The 18531-nt window shown below is 40.9% G+C and overlaps 2 long non-coding RNA genes across 3 annotated transcripts in view; one reads left to right on the top strand and one right to left on the bottom strand.

Annotated features, from left to right (window-relative positions):
• The window catches only part of LOC137617363 (uncharacterized), a 136260-nt gene that overhangs the window by 71130 nt on the left and 46599 nt on the right, over window positions 1-18531 (bottom strand). The window lies entirely within an intron of this gene.
• LOC137617362 (uncharacterized) overlaps window positions 1-18531 on the top strand; it is a 29054-nt gene that overhangs the window by 756 nt on the left and 9767 nt on the right. The gene's annotated exons all lie outside the window — the stretch shown is intronic.

The following is an 18531-nucleotide window of genomic DNA, read 5'->3' on the forward strand; positions in this document are numbered from 1 at the left end:
TTGGTATGTTAACGAATCAAGTTTAAATGGTTTGCTGTGTTCCCGAATGGTTTTAGAATGGGCCACGTCACTCCAAACTTTTGTCTCGGTTTCAACTCAACTGCCATTACGAGGTCTCCCCAGAGGTGTTAACGATGACTAATTTCAGTTTTTATTAAATCAAGAACTTTCCTGAGTAGTTATTGATCATAGTCAGACGGAAACCTCATGGCCGTGAGCAGCACAGCTCAAAACTTATACATAGAGAATTTTGGGGAAGTGGTAAGAAGTGTAGGCAATTATTTACCTAACGTCAAATTCATGAACCGGATCTAAGTCAAAATCCGGTGTTTTCATACTAAATAATGGTTTAAACAAGTCTTGCTTGCCGCTTCCTGGTCCGAAACCTGTATCCCATAAGGGTCTTCCTAAAACTGTGTATAAAACTCAAAACGCATGATTTGCACCTGTATGAAATAGTTGAATTAGCTGAAGAAGCTTGTATTCCTGGTTTTATTTGTTGAAAGTTATTTGGCTGGAATTGATGAAACCAATTAAACTAGGTGAACCTTGTATGGCTCGCGTTCGCGTTATATTTGTTGAAATTGTGTATTGGCGGCAGTTATTTCATGAAATCGGACTAATTTTATATTTGGTTTATAAACATACACCGTCCGTAACAGTTACAATAGGTTTTGTGTATTTTTGGACGAACGAAATACCGATCATGAGTAATGACTGGCTTTTTGTATCGTGATGGTAGCAATGATGTTGCTCTCGATATTACAGACAACAATTATAAAGTACCCTGCAGTAATTTGATATGCTGCACTGTTGAACGTTAATATTTCATACGTCTGTGATCGCGCAATTTTAGCCCAAATCGTAAATTTGCAAAATGATAGGACGTGCAAGTGGTTAATGTTAACATCTGACTCTGCTTTCCAAGTAACCAATTTACATTACCCTTGGTAAGGGTAGAAGAGACTCTTCAGCTATGGTAAGCAGCTCTGGTGAAGGACACTCCAAAATCAAACCATTGTTCTCTAGTCTTGGGTAGTGCCTTAGCCTCTGTACCATGGTCTTCCACTGTCTTGGGTTAGAGTTCTCTTGCTTGAGGGTACAATCAGGCACACTATTCTATCTGATTTCTCTTCCTCTTGTTTTGTTAAAGTTTTCGTAGTTTATATTTGAAATATTTATTTTAATGTTACTCTTCTTAAAATATTTTATTTTTCCTTTCCTTTCCTCACTGGGCTATTTTCCCTGTTGGGTCCCCTGGGCTTATAGCATTCTGCTTTTCCAACTAGGGTTGTAACTTAGAAAATAATAATAATAATAATGGTCTAATCAAGTGCACAGGATTTTGTGAATGTTTTTTTTTTTCTAGGAAACCTAATTTAGGATTCGTAAGGTCTTTGGCAATGATGGTTACCGATATAAAAAATAAATCTGTGTGAACCTGTATTAGGCACTTTAGGGAAGGTAGCCTATCTATTTGGTAAGTTTTCTAGGGTTTTAATTACTCAAGTATATTTTATAACGTAGATATATTAGATTTAAGTTTTATTTTAACGTAAACTCATGGGGAAATATTAAACATGAATGTTCTAAATAGCAGTATATGCAAAATTAGTATACGGAAGGAAAATAGTGGTTATAAAATATGGCAGAATTTTTGGGCTCTGGCCATGTCGTCCTGATGGAAGTTCCTATAAGGTAGCTTTCTAGGGTATATTTGACTACAGTGATATTCCCAGAGAATTTTACCGTAAGGTATCCAGAATTCTAACTCCGAGCGAATATCCCTAAATAATCTCACAGGGATATCGCATAAGATCAGAGGACGTATTCTTGACACGTCACATAGCTATCTTCGCCCCAAACATTATTAACGCTTCGAGGGGGAATAGTGACAAGAATCTGAAACGAGAATGAAAAGAGAGCCGTTCATAAGGCATCTCTCCTATTCCGTTTCCAGTGAGTAGGCTATCTGATGAAGGTGGGAGCGCCCTCTTCATTCCTTTTTTGTGTAGCACAACTACTGTGTTTTCCCTGTGTTCTCTTGTTATTTTGGATGTAATTCAACATTTTGATGACTTTTCCGGCCTCTTCTGCCTCTAGGAAGTTGAGTATTATCTTTACTATGTATCAATGTAGGCTCTTGTCGTTTTGAATTAAATCAAAAGTTATTTTAACGTAAACAAGAGCTGTTGCCTACCGGAGGCATCCTAGATGCTGTCGCTCGCTCTTACGGGTCAGTTAGTTAGTTAGAGCGACGTTCCCGGTTTGTTACGCTTTTATAATTTTGCTATTTAGCTTCTCTAGAAATGCTTATATTGTTCGGTCAGTGTTAGCTCGGTGTATTCGACACTGGTCAAGGTACTGATCCTGCCTTTCGCGAGGCTTCGTAGCCTAGACGTCTGGCACTAGTACTTTCATGCATGGTATAAGTTTTTTCCGAGTGTTATTTTATTGAAGCTATAGGCAAATATTTCATACATGTAAGATATTGTTGAATGTTTTTTCCAAGATTGTATAAGAGTTTCGGTGATTTAGGTAATCGATTCTCATCTTACCTAGTCTAGTATTCTAGGTACAGTAGTATACTTTGCACATCCCCGATTGTTCTTTTTCTCCTCCGGAGGCTAAGTTCAATCCCTCTTTCCCTCTGTAAGCCTTCGGCTTAATCCTAGTGGTTCTATATGTATAATAATTCGGGTATAACTATTCTAGGATATGTCTGTCCTGATCTGATAACCAGAGTGATTGGTTTTTTGGGTTAGGGCAGAACATCAGAATTTCTAGTCTGTGGTCTGCTTCTTCCTAGCATGGAGAAAGTCTCCTTTGCTAGGTTAGAGGCGGACACAGGAAGCTTTGCTTCCCTAGTCCATGTTGGAAGGATTCTGTACGAGATGATTCTTTCCTCTAGTGGCCTAGCAGACTGTCCTGTGTTGTTTTTCTCGGGCTGGAGAATGAGTTTTCTCTGTTGCCCGGCGAAATAACTTCACCTAACTTTGTTCTGGTTGGGAGGAGGTTAGCAAGTATTGCCAATCTTCCTCCCTAATAGACAACTCTTGGTTAGGATGAGCTTCCCTAACAGCTGAGTGTGTCTCCTGCTAGAACGACGTCTATAGGACCCTTATCCCTTCCCCACCTCTCATTCTTTTATTTTCTTTTAGCCGTAGTCCTACTTACGCACCTAGTATAGGTTAGGACGGAGGACAGGCTCAGCTCTCTGCCGGCCGGCACTGTGTCGGCCGGCAGAGACCCTTTATTCTTTGCAGAGTGACCCCAGACCTCCCTTGGTCTCCCTTCCATGTCCGTCGGTAGAGCCCTGCAGACTATGGATTCTTTGGAAGCCTGAATGTTACATTCTCCCCTTCCATAAGTTCACTCTTTCTGGATGGAAGGTCGTATGGCATGCCGCCCTATAACCTTACATCCATACTTTTTCTGACTATTGTGTTGCACCCCTATCCCGGCTGGCGGCTTGACAGCCGACAGCCGGGAAGGTAGAGGTTCTCTGATTCTTGGCTACTGTCGGCGGCATGGTTTTATTACCTTTGCCGGCTGGCAGTGGAATCACAGCCCGAATTCGCTTGCCGCTACGATTAGCGGCCGGCACCCAGTTTTAGTGTTTTCAGCCGTCCGCTGGCAATGATTGCCGGCCGGCACACAGTCGTGAATCAGTGGGCTGCCGCCTATTAGTTAAAGATAGTATATCTTTGATCTATAAAGGGGTAGTTGCCGGCCGGCACAATAACATGCGATGTACAGTAGTTGCTATATTCGTAGTGTAGTACACACTGCATTAGTAGAAACTGCTGTACAGAGTTTGTGATAACACTAATGTTCTTCATCATACTTTAATGTTATCTTGTACAGCCTTTTGTTGAGACCGTACTTTATATAGAAAGTGAGTTCTTTGTATTCTTTCAATCCCGTATATTAAAACTACACATTAAATTTCCGTTTAGGAAATTACATAAGGTATTCTAGTATAGAATTAACCCTAGTTTTAATATTTTGCGAGGTTACAGCAATTGACTGAACAGGAAATACAAGTATGTGTCTTAACTTCTTTCTTTTACTGTATAGCTTTTCTATATAAGCTAAATATTTCAATATAAGTGAAAAGACTTCACTTGATACTCATGGATTTTTCTTCTCTTTACAGGAGGACTATCCGAAGTGCGGGAGTGTGTTCTGTAATGTCCGCAGTAAGAACTACTGTGGACATCATTATTGCAGGAGGCACGCAGCATGCACAGCCTCCAGAGGTGTTCTCCGCTATTGGGACGCTCAGGTTTGTACAGTTTGTTCTAACCTGATTACCGAGGCTTTTGACGACCCTAAGTCAACGGAGTCAAGGGATGCTGCCAGGGAAATGTTACGATCCTGGGTGAGGGGTTTTCAGAAAAACACCTCAGGCCCCTACCTTCCTAATGAAAAGATGAGGGCCTACCTTTTCCCTAAAGCATCGGCTGATGTAATCATCCCCCAGCCTCAGGTGGAGATACCAATTGCCCTGAATCCGGTAGATTCTGAAGTCTCAGCCGCCCTTCAAGACATCCAAGTGGACGATAGGATGTCGGAGGTGTCGGATTCTACTGAGAAGGACCTTCTAGGAGAAGGTCAGGAGGAGGAGCTGTTTCAGACTCCTCAAGTAGAAGAGCAAGAAATCAACGAAGTGTCGGTTACGTCGGTTCCGGACCCAGAACCGGTTCCTTTTACATCGTCTGCTATCCCAGATGAACTGGGAAGGACTCTTTCTTCCATTGTTGAGATGATCCAACAAATTCAAAGGAAGAATGAGAAGGAAGCTGCAATGAAACTGGAGTTACGTAGACTTGCAGCATCACGTGGGCCCCAGAAGCGGCTCATCGTGAAGGGTCTTCCCTTGTGCTTGGATACCAATCCTTGGAAGTATGCCGAACACATGCCAATGACAACCGGGGAGATCGTGATCTCAGAAAAGTTGGGAGCAATTCCCCTGGAAGAAGTGGAATTTTGGCCCAACAAAGATTTTTATCCGGACTGCTATGCCCGTCCTAGGAAGGAGCCAGCCTTAGAGGAGACGGAGCCGGAGGTCATAGTTTTTGACCATAGTAAAGCTCAGACGTTACTATCGAGCTCGATGAAAGAGAGGGGCTTCACTAACTCAAAGGTGCCCGCCTTGAGTAGAAGCTTCCCTCCTTTGGGGTCTCTCCTACCAGAGCCTTTCCCTTCTTGGAAAAAGGATATAAGGCTGCCTTAAATGCGGTGGAGGCAGGGAAACCATGCCCCTCCTTGGAGGAGTGCAAGCCGTTACCTCTGACCTTGCCCTTGGACCAAGAAGACTGGAAGGACGTACACCTTACCTTCTCAGTCGGGAAACTAGAAGCTGATATTGCCAAACGCCAGTTCGGTGAGGCCCTTCCAAAACTGTCGGAGGCGCTCTTGCGTAGAGAGCAAGAGACAAAGGAAAGACTTGGGGCATCGATGTCGTTGCAATCAACACTAAAAACGATGGCAAGTAACACCAAGAACCAGGACATGTTCATGGTTGTGGCCAAAACCCATCTGGCCACAGTTACGAAGGATTTCTATAGCTTTATTAACCCCGGAAAGGTATGATGGGTCGTACGCGACCCCTACAGCATTTTAAAAACCTGTTTTTTCCCCATAAATCATCAGCTGTCTCGAATATGGAAGTGATAGACCTGCAAGGGGTGACTAGTCTACATGCCATTGTCTGTTTTAGGACTGATTTTCGTCTAACTTCCCTCCTTCCCCGTTTTTTTACCCCCCCCCAAGGGTCGACCTCGACCCTGACATACCTTTATAGGGGTAAGTGATCAAACAGCAAAGTTATTACATAATTATAAATTGTCGAACAGTGTTAATACTTGTTTGGTTCTTTATAGTTGGAAAGTGTGGGTGGATGGTGTGTCTACCACTTGCATGACATTGATTTTGGCTTAGATGCCATATATTGCCATGAGGTCCATTTTCCCTCAAATGCTAATTTCTGAATTTTCTTTATTTTTTGCAAATTTGATTTTTTTCTATTTATTTGGAATTTATCTTCAATAATGGCCAGCAGGCAGTATTCCCTCGGCATGGATGTCATAAACACACTTCTAATGGAGTTAAAAAGAGATGTTGATGATAATATGGAGTTTGCAACCCCATTTTTAATTTCAAGTGGTAGATTGGGCTGTAAGATTTGTTGCGGTCTGCGGCCATTTTGTTGACATACCCGGAAGGTAAGTTGACATATCTCTATAGATTCTTGTTCTGTATAGAATTCGTGAGATTTTGGTATATCATATTTTTTCGGAGATACAATGATTTTCATAAGAAATTTACATTGTGAAACTAGGCCGTCAAAAAATGACCTTTAGATTTCGCCCCTGATATAACAGTAAATTACATCTTAGTGCACTTCTTATTATGTATTTCTGTTTTAGGATATGAGTTTATTCTATAAAAAAAATTAGCCTCTTCCTATTTCATTTGGGTACCCAAAAAAAATTCATGAAATTTGGAAAAATTTTTTGGCCAAAAAAATTATCCTTTTTTTCTCATTTCAGATCTTGACTTCTATGGGTCCAACTCATTTCCAGCAATTACACGCTGTTGCTTTGCCATCTAAGAAGGTGTCCCTAAAGGGATTTATGTGTATATGTATATTTCTATTTTTTGTGAATATTTACGTCTTTTTTTTTTCTTTTTTTTTTTATACTTAAATTTTTAATATATTTCTAATAAATAGTTATTTTGTAGATGGGTATCATTTATATTTTCAGTAGTTTTTAGCATTCTTTGAAGTATTTTTAGCAAGTCAAACAATACAGATTGATGCATAACTAAATTTTTCCTGAATTTTTTTCGGAGTCGGGGTCGCGCGCGACCAAGTATACCCTTAAAGGGGTGTCCGAGGAGCGTACCTATCCAGGGTTAAAGCTAGGAGAGCCTGTAGAGAGTTCGTGTTCGCCTCGGTTGCGGTGAGCCATGAACCGAGGAAACTGATCTCCTCTCGTATTTGGGGTAAAGACCTCTTTCCCAATGAAGTGGTTAAAGAGGTAGTAGACAAAAGGCCTAGGCCATCCTCTCGGCCGGCTAAACCCTACCGACAGCAACATCAACAACAACTTCCTGTGACCGCGGTACCTCAGACGGTGGCACAACCTCCAACCACGTACCAGCTGGTACCTCAACCTCCAACCACGTACCAGCTGGTACCTCAACAAACTCTTAACCCAGCCTCCAAAAGGCAGACTTCTTCCTTTCGTTCGAGAGCCAGAGGAACAGCCAGAGGTTCTTCTAGACGCCTTCAAGAGGAAGGGGATCCAGGGGAGGACGCGGTCAAGGAGGCAAGGCCTCAGGTCCACAACAGCAGAAGTAGATACTTCCAGTAGGAGGGAGATTACAGCTTTTTAGGGATCGCTGGACCTTCGATCCCTGGGCCCACAGCCTAAATAAGAATGGACTAGGTTGGAGCTGGAGCAGTCCTCCACCTCAATTTCCTCAATTCTTCCAACACTCAACCCCCGCTCTGGAAGAATATGTCCAAGAGCTCTTAGTCAAAAGAGTAATAAGTCCATCAAATTCCAAGGAAGGCTGTTTTGTGTTCCAAAGGAGGACTCAAGAAAAACTCAGTGTCATTCTGGGCATATGCTGTGTCTATAGACTTGTCTGACGCCTATTGGCACGTTCCAATTATTCGTCACCTCTCCCCCTACCTAGGCTTCAAGTTACTTTGATAACTTTACGCCTTCAGAACCAAGCCTTTCGGGCTAAACATAGCCCCAAGGATTTTCACGAAGCTCGCGAACGCAGCCGTCCATCAGTTATGCCTAAAAGGGGTCCAAGTAGTAGCCTACTCGGACGACTGGCTGGTGTGGGCAGCACCCGGGACAGTATGCATGCAAGCTTCTAAGATAGTGATCCAGGTACTGGAACATCTGGGATTAAAGATCAACATAAAGTCTCGTCTTTCTCCAGCTCAAAAATTTCGGTGGTTGGGAATCCACTGGAATTTGGAGTCACATCGACTTTCCATTCCTAGTAAGAAGAAGAAAGAAATAGCAGGATCTGTCAAGAGACTATTGAAATCCAAACGGATATCAAGACGCGAACAGGGGAGAGTGCTGGGCTCTACAGTTTGCTTCGATAACAGATCCAGTGTTAAGAGCACAGCTTAAGGATGCAACAGGAGGCGGGAGAAAATATGCATCAAACGCGAAGAAATGGCACCTGTCAGCAGTTCACATTCAAGAGTTCCGCAATGTAACAGCGGACGCTCTATCTAGGTTTACGCCTATAGAGTCAGAATGGTCCCTTGACGCAGGATCGTTCTCCTTCATCTCGAGTCAAGTCCCAGAGCTGCAGATAGGCCTCTTTGCGACGAAAGACAACAAGAAAATAGTTCGTTACGTGTCCCCTTACGAGGATCCGTTAGCGGAGGCAGTGGACGCTATGTCCCTGGGCTGGATCAGATGGTCCTGTTTCTATCTGTTCCCTCCGCACACCTCTTTTTGAAGGTCCTCGATATGCTGAGATCCTTCAAAGGGAAAGATGCAATAGTGGCCACAAGTGGCCAAATAGCGTGTGGTTCCCTCTGGCATTGGAACTACAATTAAAATTCGTTCCGCTACCGGATCCATCCCTGTACTCAGCGAGTACAGAAGTCTACTGTCTTCGCTCCATCACAGAAAACACGGAACCTACATCATGATTTTCTCTCCTTAACGATGAGAAAAAGATTCGGTGTTTAAAAGTCAGTTTAGACTTGGAGGAAACCAGAAGACATTATGAGGCTTCAGGGAAGAAATAGCTATCCTTTGTCAAGGTGAAGAAACTGAAAGAAATCCTGACAGATTCCTATTTATCATTCTTCATTCTTCATGAGCAAGGTTTAGCAGCCTACACAATTCTATTGTTCAAGCCTGCCTTGACAAATCAGGATCTTTTTCCTTACAGGTCGACCTTTCTAACGACGTTCTTAATGAATTAGCCCTTCAGCGCTTCCAAAGATTATTTGCTTGGTCATTAGATATGATTCCTCATTGTGTATAAATAATGAACAATGGGCTTAGAAGGTTTTGAATTTGTCATATTTCTGTTTGTACTCGCCTTGGGGACCAGAGTTGGTGAATAGTGGCTCTCTCTAGAGAGGAAGGCCACGTCCAGTTCTTGGAGGGAGAACCAATTCTATTTCCAGACCCAACATTTCTTACCAGGAACAAGCTACCCACCAACAGGTGGGGTCCCTAGAGAATCTGCCCTCTGGAGGAAGATGCATCTCTGTCTAGTGGAGTGCCTAAAGGTCTATCTTCATAGAACTTCAGACTTTATGGGAGGACAGCTGTTCAGAAGAGAAACCCTGGGTTCAAAGTTATCAATAACTAGGGGCGAAATTCACCCGTGTTATTCGCAGAACGGATCCAGACAGTACACCCGTTAGTCATGATCCGAGGAAAGTTGCCTCCTCCATTAAATTTCTTTAATTATATGGACTTTGAACATCCTTGTTTGCACACCGGCTGGTAGTCATCTAAGGCGTTCTTTATGCACTATGCGAAGCAAGTGGAGCAACTTATGAGATATGTGGTAGCAGCAGGTAGAATTCTTTAACCTTCTGTTTTAACTCTGCGAGGAACAGTGTAATTAATTTGGGACGATTATTTAAGAGGGTGCGCGTGTAGTCACTGTATGTTACTACACGCTGAGCGATAGGCCACGAAAGTGTCCTTACGAACTGTTCCATTGACGTCGATAATCTATAGCATAATACGGACACTTGTGCCAAGCGTTTTTTACGCTAGTGTATGTAAACAGTATACAGACTATATTATTATTAATAATTCTATTGAAGTGGCAAATCCGTTTTCTAGTAGATGAAACAATATTTTCTGTTGACTGTTTTTTCTTTATGCTTTTACGCATATCATCCACATCATCCACATTACATAAATTTTATAAATGTGATCTGATATGTTCATTTATTAAGTTTTAATAAACTAGTTCATAATGAACCCTGCGTCTTTTCGCCCACACTCATTTTATTAGAAATGTACTGAGCATTAAGATTAAAATATGGATTTTTTTATCATGGTATGTCTTTCGAGACTGTTCCCTGATTCAAGCAAAAGTCCACTCACTCTAACCCTTCCTTGGAAGGGTTGACGTGGTACCCTAACCGTTTGGTGGCAAAGAGGCAAAATTTGTTTCTATGGGGATACAACCATTATCCAATAGTTACTAAGAGTGGTCACTTGGGGAAGGTGTCATAAATTCATTCTGACTTTGGCGACTCTTATACAAACTTTGCTTTATAATGTATAGGGCGAGACCACTATACAAGCTTGTCATTTTGTCATCCATAAGTTTTTATGTACTCCTCGAGACTTTTCCAGAGTCTAGTATGACTCATCCCTGTAGGGGGCAGGAAGCACTAACATAGTTCATGCTTAGATGAAATGATGTATGACGGTAACATCATAGGTCTCTAGGTCTAGACGGACCAGGAAAATACTTTCTTGAGAGTACGCCACTGATTGGGAATCCAGATACAGTAATGCTCTGGTAAACTTCCATCAGGACGACATGGCCTGAGCCCAAAAAACGGAATTTGAGCGAAGCGAAAAATCTATTTTTGGGTGAGGTAGCCATGTCGTCCTGATGGACCCGCCCTTCCTTTTATTGAAAAAGGGCTGGTTGACCCCTCCCTATAATACAGTATCTGTACCACCTCGTATATCGCTACAAGGAATAAAGAGGGCGCTACCGCCTTCATCAGATACACCCTCTTAATGAGAGAATGCCTTGATGAAGTCATTGAGCTTCAGCACGGCATTTCATTCCCGTGCTGAAACTTGGTGACGGGCAAGAGGGCTCTCGAACTAGGGGAAATTGCTCCCCCAGTTCGAATCTAAATTTCTCTTTCACCTTTTTCTTTTTCTCAATATTACTTCGACCTTATCCTAATTTCATAAACTTTCTATCGTCTTGCTTTCCTAACTCTGAGAAAGATTTCCCTCATTATGTGTGTATATATTATGTACATATATATTTATTTATATATTTATTTATTTATTTTTTTTTTTTTTTCCTATGGGTTGGATGTTTCTACATCCATTGTAGCCCCGGCGGGGATGTTCATACATTCTTTATTGCTGCCTGCTTTGATGAGTGGGAGGAGGTATCACGGTTGGGAGGTGTTTGCATTCAAAGCTATATGTGAGTATTGGATGATTTCAGCCATCCTGAAGATGGTTTGGACCTTTTTGGCAGAACTATTCTCAAGTGTTGGGTCTTCGGAATCCAGGGGGATCCAATGCTTGGGGTAGGACACTCGGCTTTTGGCCGGAAGCCCGTCATTACAGATATGGGGAGGATGATTCCATAGTTTCTTGGTCTCAGTCCTAACAGGGCGGGTTCAGCTTACACCTGTGCTTCTATATCTGTTTTGATGCTATCCTATATCTGTTTTGATGCTATCCTTCGGGTAGGGTATGGAGTGGACCATCTGGGAGGTATACTCTCATTTTGCCGATAGTGGAGAGTGCAAATTTCCTTTCTGACGTGTGATGGCCTAACATTCTCGAGCAGGTACATCAAACTAACCCTTTTCTCTCTCTCTCTCTCATCTAATGGATTCTTCAAGTAACGAACCCCCATCCCCTGGATACGCTGACTCTCCCCCGGAACTGTTGACGACCTCTGCTAATTCAATTAAAGAAAATTCTGTTGACTACCTAGGAACAAAAAAGGAGCCCTCTACTAATGTTTTAAAACTAATTAAGTCGGGTAACAAAGGGAAACTAAGAATCCTTCATGTTACCCAAATTCCAATAAATACTGATTGATATGATATATAAAGCATTTAGATGCTGTGGAGTGATAAAAGAAATTAGAATGAAACTTGAAAATGAAAAATGGCATTCATGGATAACTTATAATAATCATGAAGCATTCAACGCAATATGTAACATCAATGATATCAAAATTAATAACTTAAATGTCATGGGTGCCCTATGTGATAAGACTCCAAACAGTTTGGATGTATATAGACCTGCTGACTGGTTTGAGAAAGATATCGATTTAACTATGCTCCCCCAAAGAAAGCCAAAACCACCAATGTGGCTTGTTGCTGAATCCAAAGGGAGTAATGGGAATTATTTTAAAATTAGCAAACTTATTCAGAAAAAGGTAGGAACCATTGCACCAGGTGATATATCTCACTTTGGGAAAAATAGCTTCTCAATCCATGCAAAATCATCCACGCAATCAGTTATACTGTCTAACCTTAAGACAAGCAGTGATAAGGATATGTTAGATGTCAAACCCCACCTAAACTTTAGTTACGGAAGGGGAGTAGTCTTCAATAAAGATCTGTATGAGTTTACAGAAGAGGAAATACTAGCTATGTGCCCATTAACAGTGTGGAAAGTGCACAAGATTCCTGGGACGTCAATGATTATCCTTACTTTCCAGGATGCTGATGTGCCTTTCCACATCGATATTGAAAATGAAAGAATAATCGTTCGACCTTTCAAACAAAAACCCTTACAATTTTTCAAGTGTTTCAAATTTGGACATCCTTCTAAAGTTTGTAAAAATGAAAAAATGTGTAGCATCTGTTCTAAACCTTATCATGGAGTGTGTACACTTGAGCCCAGCTGTTTGAACTGCAATTCAAACCATAAATCCACTGACAGGAGCTGCGAGATTTATAAGTTTGAAGAAGCAGCCCTCAACAAATCCAGTGTAGAACACATAAGTGTAGAACATGCCAAAAGAATACTGAAAAAACCAAACAGCTATGCAAAGGCACTGAAATCAAGAGAAAATATACCACAGGAGACATCGAGCCCAGCACTGCTAGTAACTCCAAGAAAAACCTAATGATAGTAAAGTTTTGCGTGACAAGGCATATTGCCTTCCAAGGCTTTGCCACTGTATTAAAACTCCGGCACTGCCCACTTCTATACAAACTTCATCCCCCATTACCAGCAATGGTACTAACCTCTCTCAGGCCATGTCCTTGCCTGATTTGATGGAAGTTCCACCCGAAATCAAGTTAACAGGTGCACCTGTGGTAGGGAAGGTGCAAAAACCTGGTAGATCCTCACCACCGATAAATAGGAAAAGAGAGAGACCTCCATCTCTCTCTCCACCCTCCATTAGAAATGTTAAGGTTATGACATCAAATAAATTTGATGTTTTGTCTGTTGATGTTTCTAATGAACCAGAAGATAAACTGAATAAATCAGAAATTCAAGTTGAGGTCCACCATCCACCTCAACAAATAGATCAAAAGGATACAAAGAAAAACACAAATGTAAAACCCAACATAACAAGACCACCTCTGAAGAAACTTACAGATAATAATGTTAGATTAAAAACTGCTAATGGGAAGACACCATCCAAGATGTCTTCCAGAAATAATCCATAGTTTTCTCCTCCATTTTGCAATGGAACTGTCAGGGTTTGAGGGTGAAATATGAAGAACTTAAGCTCCTAATTCATGAACATTCCCCTATAATTGTATGTCTACAGGAAAGTATGCTTGATTCTAACACTCCTAGTCCTCGAGAGTATGTTAGCTATAGAACACCATATAATCAACAAGCAGGGAGCCACGGCGGAAGTCTCGTGTACATTCGTCGAGATGTTCCCCAAATACCTATGTCTATACGTACAACCCTGCAGGCAGTGGTTGTACAAATTGATATAGGGAGAAAATATACAAAATGCTCTTTGTACTTCCCTCCAAATGATATTTTATATGATGATTTAGAAGAGGTCATTCAACAACTCGCTACTTGCAACGATACAGCTCCTGGACCCGATGGAATTCCATATGCAATGGTTAAACATGTACATTTTAATACAAAGTTATTTATTTTAAGTATTATTAATAGAATATGGCATGATCATAGTCACCCAAGTGTTTGGGAACTAGCCATTATTTTAGCCTTTTTAAAACCCGGTAAGGACAAGTTTTTAGCAGCAAGCTATCGACCTATTGCATTGACTTCGTGTTTATGTAAAATCATGGAGAAGATGATCAATGTAAGGTTGATGTGGTACCTTGAAAAGAAGGGTATTTTATCACCCATTCAATGTGGATTCAGAAAAATGCACTCAACAACTGATGTGTTAATAAGACTTGAGTCCCCTATTTGTGAAGCCTTTGCTTCCAAACAGCACCATGTTACAGTATGTTTTGATACCATATGGAGATATGGTATACTGAAAACCATTCATGAAATCGGATTGAGAGGAGAGCTGCCACTATTTATTCAGGCATTTCTTTCACATAGATTTTTTCAAGTGAGAGTTGGGGAAGCTCTATCAGAGAGTAAGTGCCAGGAAGGAGGAGTTCCTCAGGGTAGTGTGCTGAGTGTAACACTTTTTGCACTAGCGATTAATGGGATATCCTCAGCAATTCCCCAGGATGTTCTCTCAACATTATTTGTGGATGATCTCTCCATTTCATTTGCTGGAGCCAGAATGCCGATGGTTGAGAGAAAAATCCAACACACTATTGATAAAATTATCCAGTGGGCTGACATGAATGGATTTAAGTTCTCGACAAGTAAAACTACCATTGTCCATTTTTGTCGTATCCGGGGAGTACATCCAGACCCGGATATATACATTAAAGGTCAACGGATACCATGTGCAAGTGAAGCTAAATTTTTAGGTTTGATATTTGATTGTAGGCTTACATGGGTTTCTCACTTAAAAGGGTTAAAAGCTAAATGTGTTGAAGCTCTGAATATCTTAAAAGTATTGTCCCATACATCATGTGGGGCAGATCGCAATACTATTTTAAAATTATACAAGGCCTTGATTTTTTCCAAAATTAGTTATGGATGTGAAATGTATTCTTCAGCTACCCCAAGCCGGTTAAAAATATTAGACTCGACACATCATGCAGGTATTAGATTGTCTACAGGAGCTTTTAAAACCTCGCCTATCCCAAGTCTCCTTGTTGATGCTGGAGAGTTACCTCTAGACCTTTACCGAATGTCTTCCATTATTCGGTATTGGTTTAGATTGCAAAGACTCCCTAACTCTCTAGCCTTTCAGACTGCAAGCCTTGTAAGACACGCATCATACTTTAAGTTGCACCCAAAATCTCCTTAACCTTATGGCTTTCGGGTGAAACGATTATTAAATAGTCTGGATATAATTAGAAATAAGGTACTTCCATTCAAGGTATCATCAACGCCTCCATGGAAGTTACCAGAGATATCTTTTTGTAAATATTTTATTGGAGATAAGAAGAATGTCAGACCTAGAAGCCAGGTCTCTTTTTAATGAACATGTTAAAGAACATAGAGGATCAACTTTTATCTATACTGATGGCTCCAAATCTGATGCTGGCATTGGATTTGGAGTACATAGTAATGGTTTTAATTGTAGAGGTGCACTTCCATATTTACTGCCGAACTGTATGGCATATTAACCGGTATTGAGAAAATAGCGTTGGAGAAGGAGGGTAATTTTACAATTTTTAGTGATGCAAGGAGTGTCCTTCAAGCTATAGAAGTTTTTAATTCTAATAACCCTCTAGTTTTAAAGATTTTAGAATGGCTTTTTATTATTGGACGGAGAGGTATAACAGTTCAATTATGTTGGGTTCCAGCTCATTTAGGTGTGTCTGGGAATGAGAAGGCAGATTCACTGGCTAAGAAGGCTGCATCCGAGTTGCTGCCAAGAAGGTATCCCATTCCCTGTAATGATTTCTTACCTGACATCAAGAAATTGGTTTGCAATAAATGGCAACAGCAATGGGATACCCTAGATAGGAATAAAATGCGAGAGGTAACAAATGTCATATCTCCATGGAGGTATAATATGATGCCCCGAAAATGGGAGACTTCTCTTTGTCGTCTCTGTATTAGTCACACGCGGTTGACACACGAGTTTCTGTTGAAGGGCCAACACCAACCGTATTGTGACGACTGTTTAGTACCTCTATCAGTGAGGCATTTGTTGACCGAATGCCCCAATTATAACAACTTAAGGAATAGATATTTGTTTGAGGCTCGAGGCGAGGGTGGCAGGTTCATCCTTGCCAAGATTCTTGGAAATGTAGTGTCCTACTATGCAAGTTGCATTTTTAGATTTATTTTAGAAGCAGGTCTTCTGAAAACTATTTAACTTTAATGAAATTCAACTTTTATGGTTTTAATTGAATACTCTTAATTTTTATTTTATTCTATTTTTGTATACTGTACATAAATTAAATGTTACCGGCGTCAATGACCTTAGATGTTAGGATGCCTGAAAACTTTAAATCAATCAATCATCAGATACACACTGGAAACGGAATAGGAGAAATGCCTTATGAGCGGCTCTTTTCATTCTCGTTTCAGATTCTTGTCACTATTCCCCCTCGAAGCGTTAATAATGTTCGGGGCGAAGATAGCTATGTGACGTGTCAAGAATACGTCCTCTGATCTTATGCAATATCCCTGTGAGATTATTTAGGGATATTCGCTCCAGGAGTTAGAATTCTGGATACCTTACGGTAAAATTCTCTGGGAATATCACTGTATTCAAATATACCCTAGAAAGCTACCTTATAGGAACTTCCATCAGGACGACATGGCTACCTCACCCAAAAATAGATTTTTCGCATCGCTCAAAATCCGTTTTAATTTGGGTGAGGAAGAGTATTTCCAAGCAATGTGGCTAGTAATAAAAATTTAATTACAGGAAACTCCAGAAGTTAGGTAAAGGATTTCGATTTAAGGAATTTAAACTACAGTACATGGAAAGTAAAGGGAGCAGATTGCAGAGTAATGATGTCGGTTGATAAATGGCCGCAATTGAAGTTATATCAATATAAACTTCAAGGTTAAGTGACATAGAATCCATGAACTTCACGGTACCGTGCTCTGTCAGGACTAGGTCCTCAGATGGTATACTAAAAAGTGTCAAGGTTCATTGTTCATCTGAAGTTGGTTTAAGCCACAATTGGAGTGAAATTTAAAATTGGCGAATACACTGAGGGGTTTAATTCTATGTGATTATTTTACATATAATTTAATGTAAATTATAGACTTAGGGGAACACAGTGCAGAGCAAAGTCTTGCAGCAGAGCTCAATTTTTACTCTAAAATTACTCGGCTGTTAGGAAATTTGGGTGCAGTGATGCATATAACAGGACACCCTGGGTGGGGATTAAACTTCCTCAATGGTGGTTGACGTAGGAGAATTAAAAAACTCCGAAAAAGCTTTACATAAAGTTATACGGGGTGTGTCTCGTTATATTGGCAGTGTTCATTTTGTCCTTTAAATTGAGGAAGTTTATTAAAATTAGATGGTGAAAACTTCCTAGCTGCTATAGTTACACTACATTGGTGGCAAGAGGGTGCAAGTTTTGCTTATTATAGGGTCAAATTTTAAGGGTTTGGACATAACATAGCTAGGGTAGCTTTTTCTTTTCGGGACTTGTAGCCTACCAGGCCTTTTTTTCCGCTGCTGCTATCAATAGTAGTGTTTTTAGGTAAGCAATTTTATTTCCCCCAAAAAAATTAGCTATAAAGTTTGTGTTCTGGTTGTAGCATTTATGACTCGCTCCTTGTTTTGGTAACCTATATAGCTCCTTAAGATTGGTAACCTATGAAGATTTGACAGGCAACCCTGAATTGATTTTTATATATTGTACTAGTGAAGTTTCCATTCATTCGAGTGAACGCTGCAGTGTGTATTTGTAGGGTTGAATCTACGTGGTTTTGGTAGTTTTATGATTTTTTTTTTATTTTTACTTGTTGAAAATTTTCATGTTAAAGCTTTTCAGGAGTTAGGTCTATATTTTATACTTTTTCCTACTTAAATACAAATCATTTGCACTTTCCAATGGATATATTGTCCCGGGTGGTTGGAAATCTAGCCATAAATTTTTATCCGAGGTAAACCCCTCTAGTAAAGGGGCTAGACTTTTCACCCTTCTCACACACTCGGCTATACTGTATATCCACTTTTGATCTTGGCTTGGTAGAGTGCAGCTGTGCCATCACTCTCCTGTAAACCCTTGTTAAAACTGGCTATAAACACTCATTTTCTGGTGTATTTGGTCTAGGGAATTAAGATGCGGGTTTCTCCTGGCATCGAAGGATGCTCTTACGACACCTTCATATCAGCGCATGGTCAGATCCGCAATCCTATTTTTCTTGGATGCGAACAGCACTTGTGCACTAAACATTCCTTGCTTTTAGTGCCAAACATGGCAATCCTCCCAGTGGAAGTGATACAGTAGGTAACAGTAGTTTCAAAGGTGTTCTTCTCCCTAAGGGCCTTCCTTGAGGTTGAAGTCCCGAATTCTAACTCGGGTGTCTTGTCTGCTCTCCGCTGACTCTGCTAGTTTGGTCTCCTCTAGAGGACGAAAGGTAAGCGATGTCCCTTTGACCCCTCTTACAACCTTCGGGTATGGAGTATCCTGTCGTTTCCCCCAAGTGAAGGGGCAGCGGCCATCCAAAGGAGTCTCTTTGTTTGACACTGTCATCTTCAGTCCTTCCTTGGGTATTTTGTCTCCCATGC

Source organism: Palaemon carinicauda, chromosome 23, assembly GCF_036898095.1.
Source record: "Palaemon carinicauda isolate YSFRI2023 chromosome 23, ASM3689809v2, whole genome shotgun sequence".
Taxonomy (NCBI): domain Eukaryota; kingdom Metazoa; phylum Arthropoda; class Malacostraca; order Decapoda; family Palaemonidae; genus Palaemon; species Palaemon carinicauda.